Source organism: Heterocephalus glaber, unplaced genomic scaffold (genome assembly GCF_053883595.1).
Source record: "Heterocephalus glaber isolate CG9 unplaced genomic scaffold, H.glaber_assembly_v1.0 deba00001773, whole genome shotgun sequence".
Classification (NCBI taxonomy): Eukaryota; Metazoa; Chordata; class Mammalia; order Rodentia; family Bathyergidae; genus Heterocephalus; species Heterocephalus glaber.
The window spans coordinates 4,445,493-4,457,560 of record NW_028258463.1 but is presented as its reverse complement, the minus strand read 5'-3'; the positions used below and the strand labels follow the sequence as shown (position 1 = coordinate 4,457,560).

Here is a 12,068-nt window from a genome sequence, read left to right as displayed (position 1 = left end):
ATAGAAGATAACATTAAAGTTGTTTGGGGTACCTCTAAACTAAAGTTTGCTTTTCCTAAGTGAAAGAAGATTTTTAAAAGGTTAGAAGCATTGATGAGAAACTCATTGAATTTTCTCAGCTTCTCAATTGATATCTGTAGGGTAAAAAATTGTTCTTCAATGTTGACTATTTCTACTGATTATATGGTTAGCTTTTTTTTTGGTACCGGTGATCGAACCTGGGTCCTTGCTCCTGCGCAGCAGGTGGCAAAACCACTGATCTAAATCCTTGGCAAACATTGTTAGTTTTTACATGTCTTAAATTGGCTAGTTCAAAATAGTATGAATGAATTTTTCTTTTAACAGGACTGAAGAGGACTTTGCAACAGTAGGTAAAAATTTAGAAATTTCCTTCAGAAATGTGCTATAAATTAAAATTCTGAGTTGTTCATGCTTGTTATATACATTTATCAATTATCAGGCTTTTAGGAATTTTTGGAAATAAATTCTTTTACTCAAACATATCATGTTTTGCATGATTTGCAATCTTCTTATACTGATATTGTATATTGCCACACTATAAAAGCCAGATTCTTTGATGATGTGTCCCTGTTCCAAACCATCCTAGTGTAGCAGAAATATGACGTTATTACTGTAATGGGATATCAGGCTTCACTCTGGATAAATAAATTGAAGTGCAACAATACAATGATAATTAACACATACATACCATTTACTATGGCCAGGATATATCCTAAGTATTTTATGTTTATTAACACAATTGGCCCATCTAGCAATCCTGTGACATGCTCACTGCTATTACTCCCATTTTGCATGGTACTCTTATAACCTGTTTTACCATTTGGTTAGAGGGATGTAGTTTTGCCTTTGAGGATAAGGCAGAGCCCCCTTCTATTTCTCTTGTTAAACAATTGCAAATGGAGAGCAGCTCTGCTGAAGTATGCTCTTCAAGTGGTTTCCTCCCATCTATAGACTAAGGATTCCTATCATGCCACTTCACCAGGCAGAACACTGAGGTAGAAAGCCAAGAAATCTCTCCCATTACAGCTTTTCTTTCCCATTAATTTCCATTCAAAAGCAATATCTCCATAGTATTAAAAAGTCTACTCTCCTAGCCACACTTTTGCATATTCTTTTAACCCAGCTGATCTCATTTGAAAACTCTTGATTTTGTTATAACCATAATTCTCACCTCTGACCTTTCCAAGTGTGGTGTATACTACCAGCTCACTAGAGTATGGGTGGGTGAATATAAAGAAGCTAGAGCCAGGATTATGGTGCAATGAAGATGTATGATTTTGGGTTCTCTAGAAGAATAGATTTAATGACAGGCAGACAGACAGACAGACAGATAGATAGATAAGACCCATAACTTATGACTGGCCTGACATATGAACAACTTGGGTTATGACTGGAAGTTTAGTTTTAATGTATGTTTTTTGGGTTTTGGTGGGTCTTCTTTTGGTACCGGGGATCAAACTCAGGTCCTTGAGCTTGCGCAGCAGGCAGAGAAACCTCTGAGCTAAATCCCAGGCCCCAGTTTTAATTTATGAACAAAGTTTTTAGTTACAACCAGAATTCCAACCACTTGTACTTCCAAATAGTCTCAGATACATATTTAACCCTTAAAGAGAGAGTTCTGGAAGGAACATGACGACATCCTTTCCTATGGGGGGTTAATGGAGAAATCCCGGGCCAGTGTCTCTCTAAGGACACTGAGATCTGCCTGTGTACAGGAGAGAGATTTTGAAGGCTGTGTAGAGGAGCCTGAGCCTTCAACTGACCAGCTTGAGTTATAACCAGTCCTCAGGATTGAGTTGAGTTCCTAAGTCAAGGGTCCACCATACCATGTTTCAGGATGCTATCTCTAGTTCCACAGTATGGCCATATGTTAATCTCCTTAGTTTTACAAATCCTTAGCCACTTTGTTGTTCATAATCAGATTTTATTTTCTGTTTTAATGTACTCTTTAATTTTGTTTTAGGAGAACTATAAACATCTTGATATAAGCCATAATACCCTCTAAGTGTCTTGAACATCTTTTGGGTTACATTTATTTGGTATATTAAATGTTTACCTTGAAAACTGGTAAATGTTGGGGCGGGGATTTAGCTCTGTGATTCTGCTGCCTGACTCGCAAGCACAAGGACCAGAGTTTGATCCCAGGTACAAAATAACCAAACAAACTTGTAAATGTTAAAATAATTTTTTGCCAATATCACAGAGTTTTGCACAGCCCCAAGTCTTCCATTACATAGACCAAGTGAAATTCCACTGAAATGTTATTTAAGGAAAAGGGAGAGTCTCATTCATCAAACCCTGACATCTACTTTGTTTCTTCAAGGCACAAATGGGCCAATTCATTTTAATATTGAAATACTACAATTTTATATTTCTCCGGAATGAAACCATAAAGACCGGAATAAGAGAACAAATGAATAGAATGGCACAAATCACAACAAGCTGTTACAGCATGTATTGAAGATTAACAGTGTCAACAGGCACAGAAAACTACATGCAAAACCCAAAATCATGTAGCTTTCATTATAGCCCCAAAGATATTGAAGCAGAATCTTTTTAGCTTAAGTTTCAACTCAACACTTTAAGACATACTATAGATCTATAAGTGGGTTACACAAGTTTTTCTATGAACATAGAAATAAAGACATCAAAGACAGTAGGTTGAATCTAGAAGAGCAACACATAGAGTGGCTTGGAAAACAAAAACAAATTGGAAAGCATCTACCTCCCCAGGAGTGGCCAGGAACAGTCTCCTTTTCCTGAAGCCCTCTCAGGAATGCAAGTGGCTCACTTTCCTCGAGGTGGATTACTCTCTTGCATGTGACTTTCCCCATTGCTCTGTGGTTGTTTCAATCACATTCTCTTCCTTGACCACTATTTTAAAATATTCATTATCAGAGCAGTGTGAGGTTCAGAATTGTCTTTTGAGTTATTTGCCCATATAAAACTCAATCTTTAGAAAGTTGATTCATAAATTTTTTAAACTACAGAAGATTCTGCTTTCTTTCAGGAAGGGGAAAGAGTCCATCTACCTCAGGTAGCATCAGAGAGGCGCTGTTCTTCTTGGCTGTGAGAGGAAAAGCTCTTTAATCCCTCACTGAGGATTAGCTTCTCAAGAAATGAATGTGGTTTGCAATCTCTGGGGAAGAGCTTTCCAGTTTTAGACCCTAGGCCAAACTTACTATCAAAGTATCACAGATAAAGTAGTAAATAGAAGAGCAAAAGAGCTGATGTCAGTTGTGGTAAAACACCTGGCTTGTCTACCAGGACTCTGACTTGACAGTTATTTCTCAAGAGTACATACTAGTGCCTGAGGTCAGATAGACAAGTGGCTAGACCACTTAGAATGGACCCAGTCTCAGGACCTCAATGACAGTGGCAAAATACTGCTCCTCAAGCTTGGAAGAATGCCCCTCCTGTTCATTACATTCATGATGATCTTCTGGGAATGGGAAGCTAAATGACTAAGAGTTTGAATCATGTGACCATGTCAATATAAAATAAAGACAAAGAGATAAATAATATAAATGGCAACAGCAAAAATGACACTCAGACATTTCAATGCTGCATATATCTGACAATGAATGTCATTTTGAGAGCCCAAACTCACAAAGTTCCTGTCAAGATATTCACAACCTGAGGGTTAATTTCAATTTGACAATTCTAACATTTATCAACTGCACATACCAAAATCGGCCTGATAACTACTTAATATCTAAATGCCAGATTTTTACATTTCAATGCTGATGTAAACTTTCCATTCATCTTGTGTTGTTAGGGTTGGGAAGTAAATGGGTGTAATTTATTAGATATTAGGGGATATTTTTCTCCAGTTCTTGGCTATAATATAACTTCATTGCAGAAATGCTTGAGCACTGCATAATCTACCTGTCCTACGCAAATTCATTTCATACAAAATATTTTCCCTTTTAAAATTGTTATCTTTCCTAGGGATGATAACGCATGCCTATAATTGCAGTACTTGGGAGGATGAGGCAGAGGAATTGTAAGTTTGAGGTCAGCTTGAGATTCATAGTGAAACCCTGTCTCAAAAAAAACAAAGTCAAGAAAATTTGTTATCTTCACTAACATCTTGTCAATACATTTTGTACTAACATCATAGAAATGCTTTTTCTTTTTCTGTTCATTTGTTCATTTGATTTTTCACAGCTTACAAAGCATATGGGCTGTGACCCCTAAGAATCTTCATGACTTAGAGAAAAGAGTTCTGACTCATTGGATTTCTGAGGTCCCATTTAGCTCTGGCACTCTGTCACCCATGCAAAAGCAGAGATTTGTGAGTATTTCCCCCAAAATTCCACAAAGCAGCAAAAAGATAGCTTTATATCGGTTATTATATCACCGCTGTTGAGAATCTTTGGCCTCAGCTTCTCTTTGCAGTACAGGTGATTTTAGGCCATTAAATTCTTCTTCCACAGTAGGAAAAAGATGGAAATATTAGGGGCTTTCCAAGTAGAATGAGAGTCTGCACTTGGACTTTGGACCCAAATGATGGTTGTTTCAACATAAACCTGTGACTATTTGCCAAACACCCATGAGGAAGTAGTAGAGATAGCTTTGACAATATATTAAAACTTTATAAATTAATTATAAAACTAATTATAAATTTTATAAACTAATTTTAAAACTAATTATAGAGAGGTAGGGATATAATTTTAAGTAAGAGATGATTCTCAGAATATCCAATCCTTTTATACAAAGCCTTGATTTATGATGGAAAACATCAACATGGCATGTTCTGGTAATGTGAACTCCTATTTTTTTTTTATTTTTACCATAACCTTAACCTTAACTATAACCTAAGATCAACTAGCAAGAGAGCAGTGTATACATTTTTCCTCCTAAATAAGCATATTTCAGAATAAGGCACAAGTACTTCATATTGTTAAGGCTACATTAAGTGTAAATTGCAGACATGAATAATATGAGCCTTAAATTTATTATATAAAACTTAAATTGGTTGTAATTCCTGGAAATTATTTTCTATTTTGCTCAATTCTCCACTGGAAACTACTTTACTCTAAAAGTCTAAAGGAAAGAATACTTCACAATTATTATTTTCCCATTTCCTACATATTGGGTGTTCTTAAATTATATTTGATTATACTTATGTAATACTTCACCAAATTTATGATATATTTATAATTTATATGTGCATATTTATAAATTGCAAATATATGTGCATAAATGTACTAGCAAAGTAAAAAGTCATAAAAAACCAAAGTGTTCATAGTCAAGCAAAAAATATATTAATTTAGTTTGAATTATACTTCTACATCCAAAGCTAAGCTTTTGCTCCTGAGAGAAATTTTACTTTAAAAATACTCTCAAAATTTATTAATAAGCAATGGCCATTTTTTCTATTAAATTAATGTCATAGTAATGCATTAGACATAGGAAACTACTTCATGAATTTTTTTCTTTGTTATGGGTGGCTATATCTTGCCTTGAATCAGACTCCCCAAAAGCAAACACTGGCATGAAGTTTTTTTTACAAGTGCTTATTGTGGAAATGTTTCCATTTAAAAAATAGGAAGTAAGTGGGAAAAGAGCAAGAATAGAAGAAAGCCTTGAGCTTTGTAAGGCAATTACAACAGCATTTTTATTACCTGACTCTAATTTCTATTTTCTTATTCCCTATTAAACTTATTCCAATATGCTTTTTTTCCTTCGCTATTAGTTTCTTAAGGGAGCCTTAACCAAGTACTAAATAAAATAACAAAAATTCATTCTTTGAAAGTTCTTAAATCCAGGAGTCTGAAATTAAGGTGTTTGGAGGGTCATGTTCCTTCTGAAGGCTCAAACTGAGAAAATTTTGTTGCATCTTCCAGTTCCTGTTTTAAAGCAATTGCTCAACATATGAATTGCTTTTCCTTTCAGAAGTACTTGCAAAACAAATTATGTGGCTATGCTAACTTGAAGCAGGATCTAACATAGCTGATCACTTTCCTCTTTCTAATAATTTTTTCTTTATTCCCATGACAATTCAGATTTATACACATAGCTGGTTGCTCCATATTCCCACTTGATGACTAACAGAAAAGCAAATTATGTTAATAACTGAACATCTGACATATATAAATGCTACTAAATCTGTGGTATATTTAGTTTCCTGCATTTAAAAGGGGTAGTGGAGCTAAACTTTACTATGTTTGAACAAAGTCTAGAAAAAAAAAGTCCATCACACTTACAGATAAAAAGTGTTGTAAACAATACAGTTAGTACAAAGGCGTGAGGGAGAAGTATGTATTTTGTCTGCTTAGCACAGCAAAGAGGCCAGTATGGCTGGGAAAGAATGGGCAAAGATACAAGGGTATTAGAGAGGCCAGAACACCACAGGGACATTTAGCCTGTAATGGAGAATTTGACTTTGACTCTGGAACTTTGTAGCATTTTTTGAAATTGCTTTTTCCTGAGAGAGAGGTAAGCCTCTCTATTAACATACATAGAAAATTGCAAAAGTCAAAGTCATAGAAATCAATAAATTTTCATACATTAAATATGCCCATAATAACCAGAAACCATATCAAAATATTATCAACTTCCTACAATTTCCACTCAGGCCTCATTCCAATCATTAGTCATATATCAAGACTCGAAGATTAAAACCTATCCTGACTGCCTACATTACAGAAGAATGCATAAGTATAGATAACTGTAATAAATAAATCTTAAGTAATTAAATATAGATAAATAGGATCGTGCAGTGCACACACTGTTCAGTCTGAATTCTTGGGCTCAATTTGCTCAGACTGAACGGGAATTAAAAAGGCTCCTCAAGAAGAGCAATAGAGCTGGGAATTAAATAAGAAAACTTTTGGAGGGGATAGAACTATTCTATACCCTAATGGTGATGGTGGTTATGAGTGTAATTATATGGATAGCATTTCATTAATGAATTTAAATTAAATCTAAATTTATCTCTTAGCAGATCATATCTAGAACTGAGCTGGGTTTTGTTTCTCTGTAATATTTTGGTGATTTAGGCTCAAAAGTTTAGCATCTCAACTGATGATTTAATATTCTATCATTTTACAAGAAACTCACGAGCTTTGTCAGTCAAATCTCGGAACTGCAACAAAACTCAGAACCCTACACCTAGGAAGAATGACTTTGACCACGTAAATTACACCTCAGCCAGCCTATATTGAAGAATAAAATCCATTTTAGGTCTGGGTGATCATTGATAAATCAAGACAGCTTTAGAAATCCAGCAGCAGGCATTTTTTTTCATTTTTATTCTTCTGTTTTACTATTCATGTGCCTCAAGGATTTCTCTTCTATAAACTATTTTCTGTGTCTTGCAGCTGATTATCTGGTTAACTTTTGATGATTCTCATTTCAGACTCTTGAATGTTTGAATTGTCTTTTCCTATTCATTTGCAGGCTCTTACTTTACAATAGTTTTTAGTGTTCCTGTCTCACCCAGCTGCATCCTAATGGTTTACCAACACACATCCTGATGCCCAAAATGGCTTCCTAGTGTCAGGCTATGCATGAGATAATTTTACATGCCAGCAGCTGTGTTTGTGGCAATCACTGGAATTAACATGTTCAGGGCCGGGAATTTAGCTCAGTGGTTCTGCCGCCCACTTTGAAAGCGCAAGGACCCGAGTTCGATCCCAGTACCAAAAAATAAATAAGTAAATAAAATAAAAAATAACATGTTCAGTACACTAATGGATTTTCAAGTTTCACTATTACCCTAAATAAAACATAAATGAGGCTGATGGTTTAGCAAACACCATAGCCTTTTATATGATGATAAGGCCTTTTCTGTTATCATTCTTCCTCACCATTTGCAGTTACTTTCCGTTGATTTTATCCTCAGAGTTTTGACTGACAAAGCTCGTGAGGTTTCTTATGAAATGATAGAATATTAAATCATCAGTTTAGATGCTAAAATTTTGAGCCTAAATGACCAAACTATTACAGAGAAACAAAACCCAGCTCAGTTGCAGCTATGATCAGCTAAGGTATAAATTTAAATTAAATTTAAATTCATTAATGAAATGCTACACATATAATTACCCCAAACTCAGAAATAGCTATCACTTGTCATTTTGATTACTTTTGATTAATGTATAATTGAAAAAGAACATTTTTGAGGCCTTGGTTCTTCACTCTAATTTGTGTTTGGAAGTAGGCTTATTTTTCCCTATCTGTAATTCTCTATAGCAATAGGTTAAAAAATGAAAAAAAAAAACATATAATCACCACTGCTATTTTGTCTGCAAGGCAAGGAAAAATAAGTTTAAATTATATTTCTCATCTATTCAACAAAGATGATTTAAATTTATGCTGTGCAGAAGATGTCATGCTGGTAATGGCAGGCACGGCTTCTGCTCTCCCACTGGAGGGATCCAGTGGGCCTGAGTAATAAGTCAGTCACTCTGCAAATTGAAATTCGATATGCTGCAGGAGTGCAGGAGAAGGAGCAATCAATTCTGGCTTAGTAAGTAAAGGAAGGCTTCTGAATTGGGTCTTCAAAGATAAGTGGGATCTTAAGTGGGGGAAATGGAAGAAAGATACTCCGAATGGAGGTGAAAAAATAAACAAAGACAAGAAATGATTAGGCATTTTCAGAGAGAGGAAAATGATGCAATGTGGCTTCCATGAAATGTGCGTAAGAAGTTTTTATCTATAGAGAATTTAGGTTGTATAATGAAAGATATTAAACCTCCTATAGCTTTCCAATCTTGGTTATTCGTTTTATGTCTCTCTTCTCCCTTAGATCCTATCTCAGGGAGGTAAGTACCACATTTTATCTTTTTAATCACCAGAGCCTAGCACAGAGCCTTGAACATATTGGGCAATTATATTTTATATATAAGACATTAATATCTACTAAATGAATGAGTTAATGTTATGTTAATGATTTTCAGTTACTTCACACTGCATATAAAATATCCAATGATACAGAAAGAAATGAATACTTTTGAAAAACAAAAGAAGTAAAATGACTAAAGACATTCTTTAAAAACAGGAAGTAAAAGCCAGGCATGGTGTCACCTACCTGTAATCCCAGCACTCAGGAGGCTGAGGCAGGAGGATCACGGTGAGCTGGAGGCCAGCCTGGGCTCCACAGTGAGTTCAAGGCCAGCCTGAAATTCATAGAAAAACCCTGTCTCAAAAAACTCAATCAATCAGTCAATCACATAAAAATAAAAACAGAAAGTAAGACTCATAAAATGAATTTGAAAGAGGCAGGAGAAACTGAAAGGAAGCAGATTAGTCAGAATATATTATAATATTCAAACAAGAAATTCAGAGTAAGTGAGATGAAAATTGAATACAACAGAGGAACTAAAATGTTTTACCAGAAGTAGAATCAATAGGATTGGCCATGCAATTCTTTGAGGGAGTGAGGTGTTTTAAATAAGGATAACCATGAAGGTAATATTCATTGAAGATGGAAACAATAGAAAGAGATTCATTTGGACAGACCCTTAGGTGCTCACTTTCCAAGACTTAAGTCATGGTAAAAATAGAAGGAAATGTCAAAAACGGAGGATGGAATTATTTCAATTGCTAAAAAATAATCAGATCAAACTTAACAGAAAATTTGAATGTTCTTTTATTGTGGCTTACTTATAATCCTAAAGTAGAATTTAGAAACCTGTATTTTATTGTTCTTGCTTTCATTTTGTATATTTTATTAAAGTCAAGACAATCTTATATGAGAATAGATTTCACTTTTATAATAAATAGGTGTATTTCCTAAGCACTTTCTCTTTCAATAATTGCAGTCTTCTAATGAAGTATCTTCCATAAGGAGAATTGGTACCCAAACCACTAAGTACTACTGTGAACTAAAACTAACTTAGCATTTCATGTGCGTGTGTGTGTGTGTGTGTGTGTTGTGCATCTTCTTCATTTTCCTGGTCATTGAGAGAAAATTTCAGGCACAACCAAAATGTAAAGAAAGAGAGGTTTATTTTGGCTCATATTTTCAGTCTCAATTTTTGCATGGTTGGCAGCATGATGGAAGGGCCTGGGCAGAGGACATCTGCTCACTTCAAAGCAGCCAGGAAGCAGAGAGCAAAGGGTGCGATCAGGGAAGGGGATATATACCATTCCAAGTTGTAATTCGAGTGACCTGCCTCTTCCAACCATTGCCCTATAATCCAATGCCTTCCGAAAGCCCCTTCTCTGAGACTTTGGGGGGAAAATCTAGATATAAACCATAAAATTCTGCCTTTGTCCCCCAAAAGACTCATGTGCATCTTTTTATGCAAAATGCATTTAGTTTATCCAAATTCTCTGAGACAAAGCAAACTCTTAGACAAGGTAAAAATCAAAAGGAAAGCAAAACACTGCCAATGCACAATGGCACAGACTAAACATTCTTATTCACAAAAGGAAGGAGTAAAGCAATAGAAAGGAAACAGACAAAGCAAGACTGATAACCAGTAAAACATATGTTATATCCTGTAGCTCCAGGTCTGATACTCTGGGCAAAAGCTTAGGTGGCCCTTCCCTTTGGCACTACTGGTTACAGCCACTAATGCCTCTCTTAGGGCTCCACTCACTACTGCAGCTTTCCTCAGAAGACATTCCATCTCTCCAGCTTCTCCACTTTCCACTGTATTTTCAGCTTCTCATCTATTTATTTATTTATTTATTTACTTACTTATTTATTTTGGTGCTGGGAATCAAACTCAGAGCCTGTGCTTGCTAGGCAGGTGCTGTGCCACTGGGTTACATTCCTGGCCCACACTTAACACTTATTGGATTTAAGCAGATGTTGTTAGGTGGGATCTCTAGGTATGTATCCTAAGAAGTGAATTGACTCACTGGTGGGGGCTTTTTTTTTTTTTGTCTTACAGTTCCTTCTTCCTGAGGTAAAGATTTAATACTTCGTGTGAGTCAGCCTTCGTGTGAGAGATGATGAACACGTGGTGTGGATGACCATAAGGAAAGAACCTGGGTTGTGTTGACATTGTGGAACTCTTCATGCCTCCGTAACAGCTTGCACTGGGGACTTCATATGAGAAAAAAAGTAAGTCTTCCTCGTTTATTTATAAGACACTGTATATTTGTTGTTTGTTTTGCAATGAGCTTTTACTAGTAAATGAACTTACTCCTTTTAAATTATAACAATCACAGTTTAAGATGTATGGCATTCATTTCTGCTTTCTAGGATCTCAATAATTTGTTTATACATGAACTTAGGGGTACTTGTGGGTATTCAAAGTATTTGAATAAATGTGTCTAAGCTTGATGACATGTCAAATAGAAAGTGTATTTTTAAAATATTGAATGTACTCACTGTGCATTTCCATAGGTTTTCTCATTTTAGCCTGGCTTTCTAGAAATCACACTCTGCTCCCTTTTCCATACCTTTCAGCAAACACAGCCATTCTCCAAACTAACCCAGTGTGCTGAACAGAGCTCGGTGGCCCAACATGAATTTCACATCCCAGGGGGCCCAGTCAGGTGCCTTGCTGGGCAACTGAGAGGTGGAGCTGAGGAATGTATCTCTCTCTGGATGACTGGATGTGAACTCCACTGGAGGTGAAGTCCAGAAGGAGGCAAAGACTAAGTTTGTTGCACAGTGGACATAAAGGAGGTATCCTTGTAGATAGGGTCGTGAAACCAATAGAAGAAAAGAGAGAGAGCACGGCATTTGCATATGTAGATCTCATAAAGCATACTATTATCTCTTAAGAATGCCAAAAAGGTCTGAAGTTCCCTAACACATGTATGTGATATATTTTAGAGCTAGAATACTAATTACCCTGATTTGATTATTATATGTGCATACATGTATAGAAATGATATATAATACTTCCTAATTATGTCAATATAATTTTAAAATTTAAAAATGTCTTCCTTTGTCTATATAATTTTTTATTTAAACTCCTAAGCTCTTGCCATCCCAAAAAAGCCTTATTTGAGTGGAAAATGTAATTAAGAGAAAAATGCTTCAAGTAACAGACTAAAACAGAATGGGCCTGTTAAGGATATAGTAGGGGAAAGTGAACATACCTGACTTTTATTATGATGTGAGCAGTCCTGATTAG

At 35.6% G+C, this 12,068-nt stretch overlaps 1 long non-coding RNA gene across 1 annotated transcript; it reads left to right on the top strand.

Annotated features, from left to right (window-relative positions):
* The first annotated feature begins 10,406 nt into the window (after positions 1–10,406).
* Positions 10,407–11,774, top strand: LOC110344780 (uncharacterized). Its single transcript, XR_002387569.2, has 3 exons — positions 10,407–10,629; positions 10,872–11,044; positions 11,393–11,774. It is a non-coding gene; the product is annotated as an uncharacterized LOC110344780 (long non-coding RNA).
* The last annotated feature ends 294 nt before the right edge of the window (positions 11,775–12,068 follow it).